Genomic DNA, 20,608 nt, shown 5'->3' with positions numbered 1-20,608 from the left:
TTTAGCACCAATCGAGCTCGATTTATGAATTAATCGAGTTTAATTAAAGGTTTGTACGGGGTTTTAAAGATTTGAGATGAGTATAATTAGGTTTAAAGAGAGTGAGTGAGAAGAGAGACGATGAGAGATGAGAGAGAAGAGACACTGTGAGAGATGAGAGAGGACGATGAGAGAGTGAGAGAGAAGAGAGACATTAAGAATGAGATAAGAGAGACTGTGATAGATTGTTTTTTTAGTTGAAGGGGAAAAGGGAGTTTTTTAGTTTAAGGGGGGAACTTAGAAATAAAAATTTTGTTTAAGGGGGAAAACTTTTTGGTGTATTGACGGGGAAAGTAAGAAGCATGGTTTTTCTCTTTATTTTTTTTATGATAATAGACATCAGTTATTTTAACTAGTGATGTCTTAAAACATCTTTAACATCGGTTTTGAAATGTTCGATGTTAAATTTACTTTTAACATCAGTGACATTTTTAACCGATGTTAAAGGGGTGATGTCGTAGGCACTATTTCTAGTAGTGTAAGTCCTAAGGACCCCGGCAATTCATGTCATTAACTTAATAGCACTAGTTGGATTGACTAGCTACTGGATTGACCCCATCAATAACCACTTTGAGGCAGTTTGGCTCCCAGATGATGCCCAAGATGTGTACAAGTTATCAGTGAGAGCGTTGATGTACTCTCTAATCGAATGACTTTTATATAAAAATTCTTTCATTATCCCATATTTTAAGTGCTTAAGACCTCACGAGGCAGAAGAGACACTGAAGGAAGCTTACGAAGGCATTTGTGGATAGCACTTGGGAGTCAGTGCCCTCGCTCATAAAATAACCCGGTTGGGATTTTACTGACCAACAATGTTAACCGATGCTAAGGCTTATATGAAGAAGTGTGATAGATTCTACAGGCACGTTCCAATATAAACCTGTATATTACAATAAATGTAATAACCCTAAACATCTACGGATGACAACAGGTTAAAGTATAAAACAAACCACAACCTTAACTTATATTACATCATACCAAATCCCAACTAGTTAAACTTACAATTTATAACAAAACATTCTTACAAACTTGCAAAACTCATAACTATATCATAATATTCCTGCTAGCTCTTTCAACCACTCAACCTAAAATCCTAGCTCGAACACTGGTCTGGGGATCATCATAACCAACAATTTCCTTCATAACTATAAAAGAACACAAAACGAATCGCAAGGGTGAGCTAACTAGCTCAACAAGTCATATAAACAATAACTAAGAACAAGGATCAAATGAAATGAATCGGAGGAATCAAGTTTCTTAGTAAGCAATTATTAAATTTGGATATTCATATTTAATTTTAAAAACCAAGGTTAAGCTGCTGATCAGTCACACACTAACCCCGAGTAAGGCACACAACTCTACTCTATATACTGGATCTAAAGCACATATTGGCCTGACATGGCCACGAATCTACTCCACATTTCGAAAACCATCCAATTCCTTAACAATTCATTATGATAAATAATGTAATTCAATAAAATAAGATCATAATCAACATTAATAAGACATTTGTCTCAAAGCATATTGCAATTCATGAGTATCATAAAGGTATATCAAGGTATATATGAAGAATGGTTTCAAGTCTGTAGAAGAATCCGATAATAGATGAACAATGGTTTAATTGCTATACAAGGTTTGGTTCTCTGATTTTACAAGGTATTATAGAAAGCATGAGTGATTGTATGTTAAACAAATATGTTTCAGTGATTGGTGTATGGTGTCAATGTATTTGTGGAGTAGTATCGTATTTTTGTGGTTTCGTATCTGGAAATTCAATAATCAATGGTTCACAATAAATAAGGCTTATAGTTCAAGTATCAAATGATCTGGTCAAGGTTCAAAGTTAAGCAATTTATATCATATGATATATCTCAGTTATATTCAAAGCACTTTCAGTATATCTCAAGAAGGTTCGAGAAAAACTGGTCATATCTCAAATGATTTCCAACTTCACTGGCACTTGTCTATTGGTTCTACTCATTGGCCACTTGCTTTCCTTTTCTATGCCTTGCTTCCACTGCTAAACATATCAATATTCTATTAATAATTATTCTTATACCTTATTAATCGTCACACAATCGATACAAGCTTCTTTCAACCCTTTATTTCACCCAATTCCTATTTACGGACCGAAAGATATAACCAAAACAGTAAAACAATACTCACATAGACATATAACATATCAATCAGATAGCACATATCAGATAACATATAATTTATTCGATAAAAATAATTTCTCAAAGAAGGTTCAGGGTTAAAATGATTTTTCTGGCATTTAATACGAATTTTTGAATATTTTTCGGGATTAAAACGGGTAAAAGAATTATTTTATAATTAAAATAACGAAGCTAGAATACCCGAAATTAGTTTTCAAATCATTTATAAATAATTATCGAGCATTAAACATAATTTAGAAAAAAATTTTAAGGCTCGATACTATTTTCATGAATTTTTAATCAAAAAAGAATAATTAAATTCAATTAAATAATCAATATTAATTAATTATTAATTAATTAAATTAAGTAATAAATTAATACTTGAATTAATAGACCAATTAAATATTTAATTACTAATTAAAATTAATTAATTCATATTTATTTGGATTTACAAATAATTAAAAATGAATTTTTTAATTAAAAATGAATTTTAGGAACTAAAAGTAGAAATTTTGAATTATTTTTAAAAGAAAATTCCCAAAGACAAATTTTAGAAATGAAACTTAGAAAATGAAGATCAAAAGCAGGTCAATTAATCTAGAAAAATGGGTCGGGTAAGAACGGGAACCGGGTCGGGATGGACTCGCTGGATTCTGGGGATGAATTCAGTTTCCGATGGTCGTCGCCAGATTCTGTAGATCCCCAATCTCTACCAAAATGACACCAAACCGATTGGCTTTTGTTTCTAATTCTTTCCTCTGATCTTTCCATATCTCCGAGCAAGCTCAAATCAGTCAAACCATTTCAGAAATTGATTCCCGATCAAAAACCGACCAGGAGTTTTCCGGCCAACACATCAATTCCTCTGATTTCTTAACCAAAATTAACAAATAATATATAAATCGAGTTTTTTTTTGAACGATCTACAAGTTGGTGTTTTCAAAATAAACCCATATTAACCGAATATAAAGTTCCTAACAATCAATCAAGAACATTCAAAGCTCCAAACCCTAATTACTAAATTTTGAAAATAAAACTCAATTTTCTCTATGATACGGAGCTCAAAATCAGTCATATAATATATCAAATTGAATGTCAAGAGATGTTCTACAACATGGAATCAACAAATCACATAAACAACACCAATATCAAAAAGTCCTAATTTAAACTTCATTAAATTCAAATTTAATAAAATAAATAAAAAATTACCAAATATATTTGTAGTGGTATGGATGATAAAACTTGATTGTATTCGTCAAGAGCTTCGATTCGACTACTTGAAAGCCAAAATCAGAGTTCAATAACAACTTCAAATCCCTTTTTGATTATGAGAACGCGACGAATATATATATATATATTTTTTTTTTTATATATATATATATATATTCTCTCGATAATTAGATAATTTTACTGTATATTTTTGTTTATCTGTAAAAAATAAAGTACTGTAAAGGTTGTTTATATTTACGGAATATTGATACCCCGTTGGATCATATCGGATATAAAAATAGAATACTTAATAGCTAAGTAATAATAAAACTGATCCAATTATGTACAGGTTTTAGGATAAACATCTAAACCGGGCTTTTAAATATATTTTTGGGGTTCCGAGCCCCCAGATGCACGTACTTTAATAAAAAGTAATATTTTAATCAAAATATTTGGATAACGAATATATCTAGAATGCACGTATATTGTTAAGAGTTATCATTCTTATTATACTCTCTATATAATATCTCTTATGTGGCTGATTTTGTAAGCAAGACTTTTACTAAAACCCTAGCCACCAAGGGAGAAGATGGAGAGAGCAAGAAGAAATGAGTTTGTGCTAGTACACATTCAATCCTTGCGTTCAAGCATTCGTGTGGATACCGATAGAGCGCAGATCGCGAGAGCGGGATACGTGGTGATTGAACAAGTTTTGGATCTCCATTAGTCAACTAATTTGTAAAGCTTCTTAAGGTAAACAATCTGATCTACAAATTAAATATCTATTTTTCGCATGGATCATGCGGTGAGTTTCGAATATATTGTTTTTTCACGTTTTTAATTACTGTTTCCGTTGCGTTTATGTGCTTAAAACCCTTCAATGACATCAGAGCTACTTACGAAAAGTGTTTAATTCGTTTATGTGTTTACTGGTTTTATGATGATAACATGTATATTATATTCCATGACTGTTATGTATGCGATTTTGTATGATTTATATGTTGTTATGTTTATATATGCGTATATATGTATATTTTTTGAATATATGATATTCATGAGGGTTGTATAATCATATGATGATTATATAATCTATATATATACTGATATATACAAGTTTTGTGTTTTTTCTTATTATATGAATCGTATTTGATACGATTCTGAATCGGATGCAGCGGATTTGCTGAAATCTTGGTCTGGTATCTGATTTTGGCTAACGAATACGCTATTTTATATGGAATCGAGCGTCTGAACTTAACTGATAGCTAAATCTATCATCGACTGATCTGTAAGGCGTTTGACGTCGTTTAGGCCCTGAAATCTGAGATTTAATGTTATTAGGTTTAATTTCGAATTTTCTAATTTTTTCAATATTGATTTTTATGATTAGATCATGATGGGTATGATATGATAAGATCAGATTATGTGTTTTAACATGTTCTTTTATTTTAATTGAGCATGGTGGATGGTTATGGCTTATGACCTTAGGTTAATGGTTTTGGTTTTTCAAATACGGCTTGCATGTCGTTTAATCTGGTAATTATTAAATCTCGAATGTAACTCGAGTTCTTCTTGTAAGTTCATTAGATTAGTTTTCATATTTCATTCTTGTAATGTACATGAAGACATGAAGATTTGAAGATCAAGGGTAATCCCACATGGAGGTCATCCAAAGAAGCAATACAAGAAAGAAGACTTGTCATAGTTAGATTGTATTTATTTTTCACCTTAGACTGACCTAGATCTTTGTCATTAGCTTGATGAAGATCACATAGGATAAAGCCATAACCAACCACATTTATTTATCGCACTTTATATATATATGCGCATATGATGAATGCATGTGTAGAGTAGTTTATAAAGATGCATGTTTAGATAGATTAAGGATGTATGTATTAGATACGACACTCATGCCATGCTTGCTAAACAAGATAAAATCTGTAATGACTAAAGATTTTAAAAAGAACAAACGATTATGAGATTCTCGTGTTTATGAAACACGGAATAAAATACAAATTTTCTTTATTTCTGATATGGGGCGATTTTGTCAAAAGCGAGTTCTTTGAACTTGTAAGGTTGTGGTTTTTAAGCGAGACCGTTGTGACTCCCTCACGACCTGGAAATCGAATCATTGACGAATATGGATTTGAAGTATTTTATTCAAGGAAAAATTGGGAATCTATTTATGATGGGATCATGATCGTTTTAGAAGTAACAAAACCCTAAAGTTAATATTAAATTGATCGGATGCCTTCCAGTAAGTCTAATACGTTTGTTAGTCCCTAACAATACAACAAGAATTACAGAAGGGGGGTTGAATGTAATTCTGACTACTTTTTCAGATTAAAGAAAAATGGTTCTAACTTAATAATATATAAGTGTTTGATTTACAAAATGCGGAATGAAGAGTTAGATGAATCAAAAGACAAGTAATTAAAAACACAAGTCTTTAAAAACTTTCTGGTGGATTTGAATGTATCCACTAGATATATATATATATATATATATATATATATATATATATATATATATCAAGAGAACCCTATGAAACTTGAATAGCTCACATCTGCCTACAAATATAAACAACTAAACTTACAGAGAAATGCTATAGGATACAGCTTATAATTATTTCTCTGAGAATGTATTTGCTTAGTCTTCTCTATTGTTCTACTTGCTACTCTTGGTTTATATATCACCAAGATTACATAGTAATAAGACAAGATAATAAAACAAAACCTATCAAGTCTAATACTATGCTGCTTCACTACTCTATTCTAGCATCTTTGAATATCTTCATAATAGCATGGAAATGGTAATGCTTCTTTGTTCTCAAAAACCCAGCTGAATAGGCTGCCACATTCCTTTTGCAAACACTCGACACATGTGACTGTGTTGTCACTGTCAACACATGTTTGAATTGATCATCCGTCGGGTATATGATTATCATCCGTCGGGTTGCCTTGTTGATCATCCGTCGGGAGCTTTGTTGATCATCCGTCGGTAGCTTTGTTAATCATCCGTCGGTAGCTTTGTTAATCATCCGTCGGGTAGCTATTTGACACTTGACCTCATTTTACTTATGCAGAATTACAAGACATCTTATATTTATAATTAATCAACCTATTCTGCATATCTAGTTAAAGTAAACATGACTTATATGATACTACAGAGTCTATACAAAGGTGTTTACAGAAATATGCTACATGACTTATTGTTACATTAGCTACTCACTTGATGGATGTTAAATCATCATCCGTCAGGACTATATTGAGTCATCCGTCGGGACTATATCTGATTATCCGTCGAGTGCTACATTTTTCACTAAATTGAATCTACTAAAGTGTTTTGTTAATGAAATCATCAAGTTCACAACATATTCCCAACAATCTCCCCAAATTTATGTCTACTAGAATTGTAGCCATAAATTAAGAGAAACTTGATGATAACAAAACACTCTAAACATATAGATTTAAAAAGTAGTAGATAAAACTAAAAAGTGCTGCATTAGTAACTAAAAAATTTACAAGACAAAGTGTACAAAGATTTGCTCACAATCATTTTTAAGGTGCTCCTCTAGTCTGAGCAGATTGATCTATTTCCTTGATTTTCTGGATTTCTTCCCAAGCCTCCTGTTGTTTTCTTCTATCTGATTTTGGAGCTGTCTGTGGAATTCAAGTTCATCATATTCTGAAAGATCTAGCATTCCTTGCATTTCCAGAAGAGTCTCATTGCTAGAGATGCTCAACTAGTCTTCTAATCTGAAAAATCTTCTAACTCTCTTATCATCCATGAATTCCATTAGCCAGTAGGGCCTTAGATGCACTCTACTCCCTGTGTAAGGAATGGTTAAAGTCTTTGGGAGTGCATCTTTGGCTCTAATACTCCTTAGTTCTTCAATCTTCTTTAGAACTAATCTTCTAGCTGTCATATTGAATCCAAAGTTCTTTTTGAAGGATGAATAAACTTTTATCAGTACAAATTGACTCTCTTGAAGAATCCTGTGAAGTGGCCATGATATCTCTTTTCCTCCCTTGTACTTGAATACTAATCTTTCAGGTAGATTTCTGTAAGCATCAATCCCTCTAACTTCTTCCAGTTCATCTAGATAAAGGTTTAGTTCAGAGAATTCCTTGATGTCACAGATGTACATTATATCTCCCTTGTTGACCTTGGTTTGAGCTTTGATTATGGACTTGGATCTGAGAGTTGAGGGCTTCACTTTCTTGAGTGCTCTGGTCTTTGTCTTCTTTGTCTTCATGAAATGAGGTAGATTGAGTTCAGGAATTGGTAGACTATTCCAGTCTATTGGCTCATCCTTTGGAATGATAGGTTCACCATGGAAATTCTCGGATGGATCTATCTTGAATTCTCCATGTGCCACATAGTGCATGGATGTTTGAGTTGTTGTAGAAGTAGACTCTTTGGGAAAGTATCCTTCCATCTCCTCATCACTGAAATCCAATTTTCTCTTTCTTCTTTGCTTGTACCTTGGCTTCTTTGTCTATGGGGGTTCATTTTGCACTACTTGATCTTGAGATTCAGCAATTACTGATGGTTGTGCAAAAATTTGTTGTGTGGGTTTCACAGCTTGTAACTTGGCCAAGATAGCAGCTTGCTCCTTCTTTTGTTTGAGCTTTTTAGCATCTAGAGTAGCTTGCTTCTTTTCTTGCTTCAATCTTGCCTTTTCTTCCCTTTTTGCTTCAACAAAATGAGGGTGTCCAGCCACCACACAAATTTCCTTAACATTTCTGAAAATCTTGGTAATTCTTCTTTTTAGAACTGAATCTGCAGGATCCTTGTAGAATGTTATAGACCTGGCCAACAGCTTCTTCTCATCAGGCTTTGGTGTCTCATACACTGTGTCCAAAGGATTCTTTAGTGAAGATTTTGGGTAGTTCACCTTTGGCTTCATGATTAGATCTGTCTTTTGAGATTTGATGCAGGATGTCTGGCCTCTTTCCAGATAATTCATGCTCATATCATTCACAGAAATTTGCCTGACTTGAGAGTGATGAATGGCTGATTTTTCTGGCTTCTTTGCTAGACCAAACTTCTTTTGAATATCCTCATCAATTATCTCCCAGTTTATTGTACTAAAATGCTTCTTCTCAGCTGCTCTCAAAGTGGCTGCTGCTTCATTAATTAGATCAATGTTATCTTTGGTTGGTGGCTTTGTGAAAGCAATTGTTGGCACAATTGCTTTAATGACTTGAATGTTGAGCACCTTTTGCCCCCCCTCACTCCTAGAACTCTCTTCCTCCCCCTTTTTGTTATCATCAAGCTGAGTAGAGGAGGAGGTTTGTGCAGCCACCAGTTTCTGAAGCAAGTCTGTTTGTTGAGCTTGGTGTAGATGGATTGCTGTAAGAGATGCTTCTATTGCTGTCATTCTTGTATTCAAGGCATCTATCTTAGTGGCAAGATCAGAATTTTTCCTGAGTTGTCTCTTAATGTCAAGCATTGTAGCTTCTGGAAGTTTAGAGTCCATCCTGTCAGAAATGTCCTTTTTCATCTGATCAATATCACCTTTGATAGTGTTGACATCTTGAGCATGTTGAAGACCTTGGATTTGTTGTAGTTGAAGAGAAGAAAGATGTGCTTGAAGGAGCTTTTTGGTGCTGGAATTTGTGGTGGTTTGAAGAGCAAAATTTGTCTAATTTATAAGTTGAATCAGGGTTGTCTTGAAGTAGTATTCATCACATTGCTTTAAAAAAGCCCAAGATGGCATGCTTGATCTTGAACTAGGGCCTACTTCTCCCCCTATATCCAATGGCTCTTCTTCACTATCTCCACCCTCACCTCCAAAGAATTCTTCTGAACCACCAGTCTCATAATCAACATCACCAGCTGTTAAAGGCAAAGCTGAGATGGCATCCTTAGCTCTTTGCATGAACTGTGTGGTGTGCACCAAGTTTAGCATCCTTTCTACATTGTCATTGCCCTGTCCAACTAGAAGTTGATAGGCTGGAACAGGGTGAGTAAATGTCTCAGTATCTAAGGAGGTGGACTCTATAACAGCTTGAGTTTGCTGAGATAGTCCCTCTCAGTCTGCATCCTGGATATTCATTAACTCACTTACAATAAAATTCACCCTTATATCTCCTGTACCTGCATTTCTCTCATAATCTCTCTTTTCTTACATTAAGGTCTCACCTTGGCTCCCCACCCTCACACCCTCACCTTCACCATCTAAGGTGGGACTCCTCACACTCACTTTTTCCAGTCCTGAAGAAATGGACTACATTGGATCACTCTTTTTCTCTCCTTTTTCCTGGGAGCAACCCAGACTCTCACTCATGTCACTACCTTCCCTCAATCCTAATAGTGATTGCACAATTACTAAGTCATCTGCACTTGTGACTATATTTGAACTTTGGTGTTGTGCAAAGACACCCGACGGATGAAAAATATCCATCGGGGTAGTAATTTGGCTATCCGACGGATGACTGCTGTTAGGCACATCCGTCGGGATACAATCACTACTCGACGGATGAACAATATCCATCGAGTGAGTAGAAATAAATGAGTTTGGAGTGGAAACTATTGTGGACTCTGTGCAGATTGATGAAAATTTTGGCACAGATGTCTCAACAGTCTCAGAAAGAAATGGCAAGTGAGCCAACAAATCATCTAGAAGATGATGCTCACTTGCATGGATTTTTGGCTTCTCCAACAGAGTTAAAGATGGAGAATATGGTTGTGATGTTTGAATCATGTCAACATCCAAAGATTGTGTGGGAGAATTTGGTGTTTGAGGTGTTTCAATTTGTACAGATTCTGGCTGTGACTCCACATTTGTTGGAGCCACATCAATTTGACTTTGAGATAGTGCAGTGACTGGGTCTTTAGCTCCAGTTTGCACTGTGTGTGTACCCTGTGCATCCCCAAGGGTTTTAGATTTCTTCTTTCTTGTGTAGGTTTGTGGTGAACTTGTGTCCCTACCCCTTTTGTTCTATGCTCCTGGTTGAGAGCTTGTTTCAATAGTTACATCCTTTTGGGAGTATGAAACTAGAATTGAGCTTTTATCCTTATTAACAGCCACAGTTTGTTGGGAAACTGTGGTGTGGCTTGGTTTGGGTACACTATGCTCACCATCCTTATCCTTAGGGCTTCTTTGATTTTCACCCTGTCCCTCACATTTCTTTCCCACCTTCACACTCCCCTCTTTGTGTTTAGTGGATTTTACAACTAGCATCTTTTCAGAGATACCAGAAGGGTCTTTCTTTGTCTTTGGTTTTGAAACTTTGGTTTTGGTAGCTTGGGTAGGCATCTGTCTGGTCATTGACACAGATGCCACTGCTATACTAGAAGGCAAAGAAATTGTTGAGGTTGGAAGAGTAAAGACAGTTGAAATTACCTCACTTACCTGAGGTGCCTCAATTACAAGAAAGTAGAAGAGTGGCACCTCTTTGTGGTGATCTGCTCTATTGAGATCTGCAATAATTCTCCATTCTTGAACCCAACAATCTAACTTGTTGGTTGGGTTCTCAAGCACAATATCCTCAGAGAGGTGGTTAGCAAGCATCATTAGAAATCTAGCATAGTAAACATTCTTACCCCTCTTGTTAAGCTCCCCTAACTTAAACCCCAACTCAAACAAGACAAGATCACTAAAATTGAAGTATTTATCAGTTACTAGCATGTAAAGCATGTTGAGCATGGAGATATTAACAGAATCAAAGTTACTAATTTTACCAGAAAATACTTTAGTAACTACATCACACAGATAACTCCATTATTTTCTAAGACCCAATCTCCTAATTTCACTTAATTTAGAGATGGTAAGTGCATAACCCATGGAGTTTAACATGTTAACAATATCAGTGTCTGTGTGTGGAGTAGTGATAATATTATCAGGAATTTTAAAGCATGCTTTAACAATGTCACTATTAACACATAATTCTTTACCTTTAATAGTGAAAGTGATGGTCTTGTCAGTTGAGTTGTACAATGCAGTCGTCCATATTTCCTCCACAACCTCACAGTAGATAGTGGGAGACTCCAACATGGCATATTTGAGCTTACAGCCTTGCACAAAATCCATCATTTTGTGGTAGTCGCCAGACTGTTGAATCCTTTTGTTCACCAGAGCCGTGAAGTTGTTCTTCTCATAGATAAAGCCATTTTGGGACATTATTTTGACGACTGGTGCCGTTGTTAGAGAGTAAAAATTACAGAGAGAAAGAGGGTAATTGCTTTTGAGACAGAAATAAGTTAGAGCAGAGGAATTGAGAATGATAAAAGAAAAGAAAGGGAAATGAATTTTGCTTTTATACTATCTCAAAAATAACTGTCGAAAGTAATAAAGTAAAATAAAGTGACCAATAAAAATTTCCCAAAATAGCCGTTTAAAAAATAAACTGTAAAAATTCCATCACTTATCCGTCGTGTTATGCTTACAAACTGTAAGTATACTCGATGGATAATGTTCAGAAAATCAACGGCTAGGAATGAGACAATTCGACGGATGAGGATAAATCAGTTATCCATTGAGATATAAAATATTCCAGAAAAATAATTGATTTTATTAAAAAATTGTATATCGACGGATGATCAAACTCGATGGATTATGATCATCCGTCGGGATGTAAGTTTGACTTAGCCAAAATTTCATCCAAAACTAAAAAATCAATTAAAATTCTGGCTACATTACAACTTGCAAAATATCTGAAAAGATTCAAGAGTAATTAAGCACACCTAACTCACTTACCAACCTTGAAAAGGTGGATTCATCCAGTGGCTTGGTAAATATATCTGTAAGCTGTTTTTCACTTGGAAAAATATATAGTTCCACAGTACCATTCATTACATGTTCCCTTATGAAGTGGTACTTGATGTCTATGTGCTTTGTTCTTGAGTGCTGTACTGGATTCTCAGTAATGGCAATTGAACTTGTGTTATCACATAAATTAGGAATTCTTTCCACTTGCAGAATATAGTCTAGCAATTGGTTTTTCATCCACAAAATCTATGCACAGCAACTGCCAGCAGCAATATATTCAGCTTCTGTTGTAGAAGTAGAAACTGAATTTTACTTTTTACTGAACCAGGACACAAGCTTGTTTCCTAGAAATTGACAGGTTCCTGTAGTACTTTTTCTATCAATTCTCCAACCCACATAATCTGCATCTGAATAACCAGTTACATCAAAATCAGAATCTCTAGGGTACCGAATGCCAAGTTTTGGTGTACCTTTGAGATATCTGAAAATTCTCTTAATAGCAATTAAATGAGATTTTCTAGGATCAGCCTGAAATCTAGCACAAAGACATGTAGCAAACATTATATCTGGCCTACTAGCTGTTAAGTATAGAAGTGAGCCAACCTTGCCTCTGTAACTTGAAATATCCACAGACTTTTCAGTAGTGTTTAACTCAAGTTTAGTTACAGTGGCCATGGGAGTTTTTGCAGATGTGCAATCCATTAGTTCAAACTTCTTTAAATGATCATAAAGGTATTTAGTTTGACTAATGAATATTCCATCACTAACTTGCTTAACTTGCAACCCAAGAAAGTAAGTTAGTTCTCCCATCATGCTCATTTCATACTTTGCATCAATTTGGCAAACTTTTTGCAAAGTTTTTCATCTGTAGAGCCAAAAATAATGTCATCTACATAAATTTGAACAAGTATGCTAGAGCCATTAACATTTCTAAAGAATAAAGTTTTGTCTACAGTACCTCTAGTGAAGTGATTCTCTAAAAGAAACTTTGACAAAGTGTCATACCAGGATCTAGGTGCTTGCTTCAATCCATAGAGTGCTTTCAAAAGATAGTATACATGATCAGGTAGATTTGGATCTTCAAAACCAGGAGGCTGACTAACATAGACTTCCTCCTCCAAATCTCCATTTAGAAGAGCACTCTTGACATCCATTTGATAGACCTTGAAATTTGCATGAGCTGCATAGGCTAAGAAAATTCTGATGGCTTCAAGTCTTGCAACAGGAGCAAAGGTTTCATCAAAATATATTCCTTCTTCTTGACAGTAGCCTTTAACAACCAATCTAGCTTTGTTCCTGACTACTATGCCATTTTTATCCATCTTGTTTCTGAATACCCATTTTGTGTCTATTGGATTCTTTCCTTTAGGCTTGGGTACCAGCTTCCATACATTGTTCTTTTCAAATTGGTTTAGCTCCTCCTGCATAGCTAAAATCCAATCAGGATCTAACAAAGCTTCTTCTACCTTCTTTGGTTCTTTCTTGGATAGGAAACTGCTATATAGACATTTTTCTTGAGTTGCTCTCCTTGTTTAAACTCTAGAAGTTACATCACCAATGATGAGCTCAAAGGGGTGATTCTTTATTGAGGTAGATTAGCTCTAGATGAAGAGGCCTCATTGTTGTCTTGATGTGTGATTGAGTTTTGATTATTAGAAACTCCCCCTGAGTTTTTAAATCTATGATTTGAGAAAGAGGGACTTTCTGTAAGTGATCTATTCTGCTTTCACCTTCTTTTGATGACCTGACGGATGGTGTATTTTGAGTTCTGACGGATGAGGTTGATTGTCTCTCGATGGATGATGCAGATTGTCTATCGACGGATGAAGCATTTTGTAACTCGATGGATGTTAAGTTATTGGCTTCATTGGTTGTAGATTTTTCTGCACTATCCTTAGTTGTATTTTCTTGATCACTTTCATCATCACTGTCATCACTAACCATCTCCATATTGTCAAATTTGAGGCTCTCATGATAATCTCCATCTTGCAGTCCTTCAATCTTTTTATCATCAAACACAACATGTATTGATTCCATAACAATGTTGGTTCTCAGATTGTAGACTCTGTATGCTTTACCAACAGCATATCCAACAAAAATTCCTTCATCTGCTGTATCATCAAACTTCCCATTTTGATCAGTTTGATTTCTTAAGATATAACATTTGCAGCCAAAGACATGAAGAAAATTTAGAGTTGGCTTCTTGTTCTTGAACAATTGGTAAGGAGTCATGCATTTTGCCTGATTAACCAAAGAAATATTCTGAGTGTAGCATGCAGTATTTACAACTTCAGCCCAGAAATATGTTGGTAACTTTGATTCTTCAAGCATTGTCCTTGCAGCTTCAATAAGTGATCTGTTCTTTCATTCTACTACTCCATTTTGTTGAGGAGTTCTTGATGCTGAAAACTCATGCATAATCCCATTCTCTTCATAGAATACTCTCATAACAGAATTCTTGAACTCAGTCCCATTGTCACTCCTGATTCTTCTAACTTTAAAATCAGGATGATTGTTGACTTGCCTTATGTGATTGATGATGATTTCACTAGCCTCATCTTTAGACTTTAGGAAATATGTCCAAGAGAACTTTGAGAAATCATCTAAAATTACTAGGCAAAATCTTTTCCTTGAGATGGACAACACATTGACTAGTCCAAATAAATCCATGTGTAGCAGTTGCAAAGGTTCTTCAATTGTTGAATCAAGCTTCTTTCTGAATAATGCTTTGATTTGTTTTCCCTTTTGGCAAGCATCACACAGTCCATCCTTAGAAAACTCCACTTGAGGAATACCTCTAACCAGTTCTTTCTTTACAAGCTCATTCATGGTTTTAAAGTTTAGATGGGATATCTTCTTGTGCCATAGCCAACTTTCATCTTGACTTGCTTTACTGAGAAGACAAGTAATAGATTCTGCATTTGATGAGTTGAAGTCAGGTAGGTACACATTTCCTTTTCTCACTCCAGTGAGATCCACTTTGTTGCTCCTCTTGTTTGTCACAACACAGGCTTCTTTAGTGAAGGTTACTGAATTGCCTTTATCACAAAGCTGGTTGATACTCAACAAATTGTGCTTGAGACCATCCACTAAGGCAACCTCCTCAATGATGACATTGTCTTTTGAAATCAAGCCATATCCCACAGTATAACCCTTGCTGTCATCTCCAAAAGTAATACTTGGGCCAGCTCTTTTCTTGAACTCGGTGAGCAGGGTAGAATCTCCAGTCATGTGTCTTGAACAACCACTATCCAAGTACCACCGATTCTTTCTGTTTCCCTGCACACATTAAAATCAAATCAAGTTGATTTTGGGACCCAAGTTTCCTTGGGTCCTGCCTTGTTAGCTTTCTTCTTTTATTTCTTAGGTTTGATCTCATTTGACTTGGGGATATCAAATTCATCCTTAGTCAACTGAGTTGGACCTTTGAAACCATTCATTAAAACAGAATTATCATGCACATTTTGATTAATAGGGAATGGCATGCTATTTGCAAAAATGTTATTCCAGTAGGGCATGCTAAATGGCATTTGAGGCATATTAAATGCAACATAATAAGGATTAGGTGCAAATGGCATATTAACAAATTGTGCATTCATATTCTGTGTAGTCATATCATTCAAAGGCATAGAAGGCATAGCACTCATGTTGGGAAAAGAAGGCGGTACAGTCATGGAAGTAGGCATGGAAAGTTTGCAATTAACAGACAGATGATTGACACTACCACACTTAATAGAGATTTTTCTAGGAGCATACTTATCAGGTGTGTAGTTTTTATGTTTGTTAATCCCTACTTTCCCATTTCTATTGTTTTTCATTTTAGCCTTTGTTTTAACCTCAATCTTTTCTAGTCTGTCATTCAATTGCTTGATGGACAGATGACCAACATTCACTTTCTTCTCCTTCTTCACTTGACTAGATTCTCCTGAAATAAAGTTTTTAGAAACTGATCCATATTTTTCATTTAACTTGGCAAGTTTGGCTTTACTCGCAGGTTTGCTCACAGCCGACTGATGAGGATTTATATCACTCGACGGACCTTTTTGATTATCTGACGAATGACTCTCATCATCCGTCGAGTGTACATCTGTTAGCAATCCTTCAACCAAATTGGATTCTAGCTTCTCTTTACTCTTTTTCCAGGCTGCATCACAGAAAGAGTCAATACCTTGAACTTTGGTGATTTGAGCATGGACATCTCTAGATGATTTCCATGCCTTAATCACCTCATGTCCACGATCAAGCTGCTTTTTCAAAATTTCTTCTTTCTTCAAGGACTCAGTTAATTCCTCCTTGGCAATCTTCCATTCTATTCTCAAATTTTCAAATTCAATAAACTGAGACTCTAGCACATTATTCCTCTCACTTAAAAACAAATTATTTTCTTTGATTTTAGCATTTTCCTTAGTGAGGGACTTAAGTGTAACACACAAATGATATAATTCTGTAGACATGTCATTTATTGCATCATTACACTCAGCTTTAGATAAATGTGCAAGGTTAGTGGTGATTACCTGATTACTTGAAAACCTTGTCTCTGTTTTATCAGACTTGGCCATTAGGGCTAGATTGACATAACTGACATCTTCATCCTCATCCAAGTATTTGTTGCCCAGTCATTTTCTTGTGTAATAAAAGCCCTTTCCTTTTGTTTGAGCAAGTCAAAGTACTTCTGTTTATAATCCACGGGCTCAAACTTCTTTTTGCTGGAATCTGACTTTCTACACTCACTGGCAAAGTGCCCTGCCAAGCCACATTTGAAACACTTGAATTTTGATTTATCCACCATGTTTCTATTGGGCTTAGCTACTCCAAAGTTCTTCTTGAACTTGAGCTTGGCAAATATTCTGGAAAGAAATGCTAGATGTTCATCAATATCCTCCATATCATCTTAGCTCAAGGAATCTTCATTTTCTGCTACCATCCCCTTGCCCTTGTTTTCACAGACCTTTGGAGTAGACTCAACAGCTTCTATTTTCATCTCCTTGTCTTTCTCTAACTCAGCAACCAGTACAATGGACCCTCCTTTATTTCTCCCTTTCTCCATTCTTTCATCTTGCTCTATTTCAAGCTCATAAGTATTTAGAATGCCATACAGTCTCTCTAGTATAAACTCCTTATATTCTTGTGAATTACTCAAGTAGACTGTCATTGGTTTCCATTTTTTTGGAAGGGATCTTAGGAATTTGAGGTTAGAGTCTTTGATTTGATAGACTCTTCCATGCAGCTTTAGAGCATTTAGTAGCTTTTGAAATCTACTAAAGATATCAGTGAGAGTTTCACCTTCTTCACAGTGGAAATGCTCATATTGTTGAATTAGTAACTGCATCTTGTTTTCTCTAACTTGTTCAGTGCCATCACAAATTATTTGAATGGTGTCCCAAACCTCTTTGGCTGTCTTGCAATTGATGATGTTGTCAAACATGTCACTATCAACTCCATTAAATAATATATTCATGGCCTTCTTATCTTTCCTGACTTGTTCAATATCAGGATCTGACCATTCATGCCTTGGCTTGGGAATAGATGGCTCATTTCCAGTTGTAACTCTCATTGGCATATGAGGACCTCTCTCCATGCAATCCACATAGGCCTCATCTTGAGAAAGTAAGTGAATATGCATCTTTACCTTCCAGTGATGGTAATTATCTTTGTTCAGAAAAGGAATCTTGACTCCAACATCCTTCTTGCTCATCTTGCTGTTTGTTGTGATCTTTAAACTCTTTGTGCTTCAAGAGCTTTCTCTGATACCAATTGTTAATCCCTAACAATACAACAAGAAAACTAAAGGGGGGTTGAATGTAATTCTGGCTACTTTTTCAGATTAAAGAAAAATGGTTCTAACTTAATAATATATAAGTGTTTAATTTGTAAAATGCGGAATGAAGAGTTAGATGAATCAAAACACAAGTAATTAAAAACACAAGTCTTTAAAAACTTTCTGGTGGATTTGAATGTATCCACCATATATATATATACATATATATCAAGAGAACCCTGTGAAGCTTGAATAGCTCACAGCTGCTTACAAATATGAACAACTAAACTTACAGAGAAATGCTACAAGATACAACTTACAATTGTTTCTCTGAGAATGTATTTGCTTAGTCTTCTCTATTGTTCTACTTGCCACTCTTGGTTTATATATCACCAAGATTACATAGTAATAAGACAAGATAATAAAACAAAACCTATCAAGTCTAATACTATGTTGCTTCACTACTTTATTTCAGCATCTTTGAATATCTTCAAAATAGCATGGAAATGGAAATGGTAATGCTTCTTTGTTCTAAAAAAACCCAGCTGAATAGGCTGCCACATTCCTTTTGCAAACACTCGACGCATGTGATGAAAGGAATATGTCCTAAGTCCAATCATGTATTAGGATTTAGGAATAACTTTTATGTAATCTATTTTGATTTCATTGATAATAATAAAGACTTGTTTTGTTTTTATTACGGGCTTTATCTATTTAAGTGTTTAAATAAGATATACCATAGTTTAGAGTAAAGCTTTTTATGGATTATGATGAGATCATAATAGTGAGACCTAAAAAGATGATAACTCTAAACTTAAATAGTTCCTGGTCATAGGATTACTAACTGGTAATTAATAATCCGCAAAGATCGGTACATACTATGCTTGCTTCATTATGAAGGATGTCTGTTCTCATAGACATTTGTGTGGTGACACTATAGCTAGTATGTAGGTGCTTATTATAGAATAAGTTCACTGAACATGACTCGCCTAGCTGAACAACTGATGGAGTTCACTCACGTGTCAGCAGTTGTTCGCTTAGTGATAGTTGTACAAGTATCCTTAGACTTGAGGGCATCATAGTCATCTTGTGTACACTGAACTATGCTTTGGTTTAGTTCTTAGTCTCCAGGGACAATTATTAGGGCTCTTCTGGGTAAAGGAATTTGTACACGAAGATAGTGTATGATCAATAAAGGATCTACCCCTTCCAGTGAAGGAAGCGAATATTCAAGGCTGATCCACTTATGCTAGTTCAGGAATCTCTGGCCAGAGTAAATGAAATTAGAAAGGAGTTTCTAATTTGCATAGAACTACGCATAGTAAATGGTAAGCAAGTGATTAAATTAGATAGGCTTGACACGAGATCCATGCCTTGTATTTAATCGGGATATTGTAGGGTAGAAGGAGTTTATTGTACGGTAACTATTCACTGACAGGTTCTTGGTATTCTAAGCAGTGAATTCATATTATCCGGATAGTCGCGATATGTTGAAAAGCATCACTCACGATGTAGAATAAATGTGATTAATTAATTAATCATATTTAATAAATTAGAGAATTTATATAAATAATGATAAAATAGTTTTATTATTATTTATTTCTACTACCGGCTTAATATTGAACCTACAGGGTCACACCATAAAAAGAGAATGATTTATTGGTGGAGGAATTAATTAATAATGGCTAATAATTATTTATTTCTGAAATAAATAATTAATTGGCAAATTTAATAATTAATTAAATGAGATTTAATTGATTATAAATTAATTAAGAAAAGTTCTTAATATTATTAATTAAAGGATTTAATTTTTGGAAATTAAATCAAGAGAGGGAAATTATTTCTAAAGTGTTTAGAAAAAGAATTAATAATTAAAAGGTGTTTTAATTATTAATGAGAATAATAAATGGGATAATAATAATATTAATTATGGGAAAATTTCAGCTGAAAATTTTGCCTATAAATACACTATTATAGACCCTATTTTATTCGAAACCCAAGAAACCCAAAAGTTTCAGAAAACCAAATGCTCTCCACCTCCTCCTCCTCCTAAAAGTCGTTTTCTTGGTGGATACCGGTGGAGTGCTTCACACTTGAGGAGCAACTGCTAAGGATCTCTGATCGTTGTCTCCGAATTAATTTTTAAAGGTTAGATTCGATCCCTCGAATTTTTATTCACGATTTATATGCTTTTATTTGGATTTTGTGTGTGTAAAAGTGTTTTGCCACTCCCCGCTGTGATTAAAAATCCAACAATGGTATCAGAGCATAGGTTGTATGCATATAGATCTGTGGTAAAAATTTCAGAATTTTATGTGCTTGTATGAATTAATTATGATTTTTACAAGTTATATTATGGATTAATTTTGCCTGATGAGAAATCATTTCTCAGAATAATTTTGAGTGTTGATCTGGGTTCTACAAGTGTTGTAGATCGTCTGGATATTTTTTTTCATAATTTTGTGATGTATAGATTTTTTATTATGAATTTTTGAAGTTGTTATAATTAAATTCGTAATTAAATAAATCTTATATATATATTTGAATTGTATGTATATATGTTTGTATATACATCTGCTCTGCTGGTTTTTCTGTTGATGGCACGGAGGAGACAGTCTGACAACACGCAAACCGAGGGAGAATAAGGCGGCGGCGAATCGCTGTAAAGGTTAGGACCGCGCATCGACCACGCGCGCGTGGGGCTCACGCGCTGGCGTGCCACGCGCG

This window comes from Apium graveolens, chromosome 8 (assembly GCF_009905375.1).
Source record: "Apium graveolens cultivar Ventura chromosome 8, ASM990537v1, whole genome shotgun sequence".
NCBI classification, from domain to species: domain Eukaryota; kingdom Viridiplantae; phylum Streptophyta; class Magnoliopsida; order Apiales; family Apiaceae; genus Apium; species Apium graveolens.
This window is presented reverse-complemented; position numbering follows the sequence as displayed.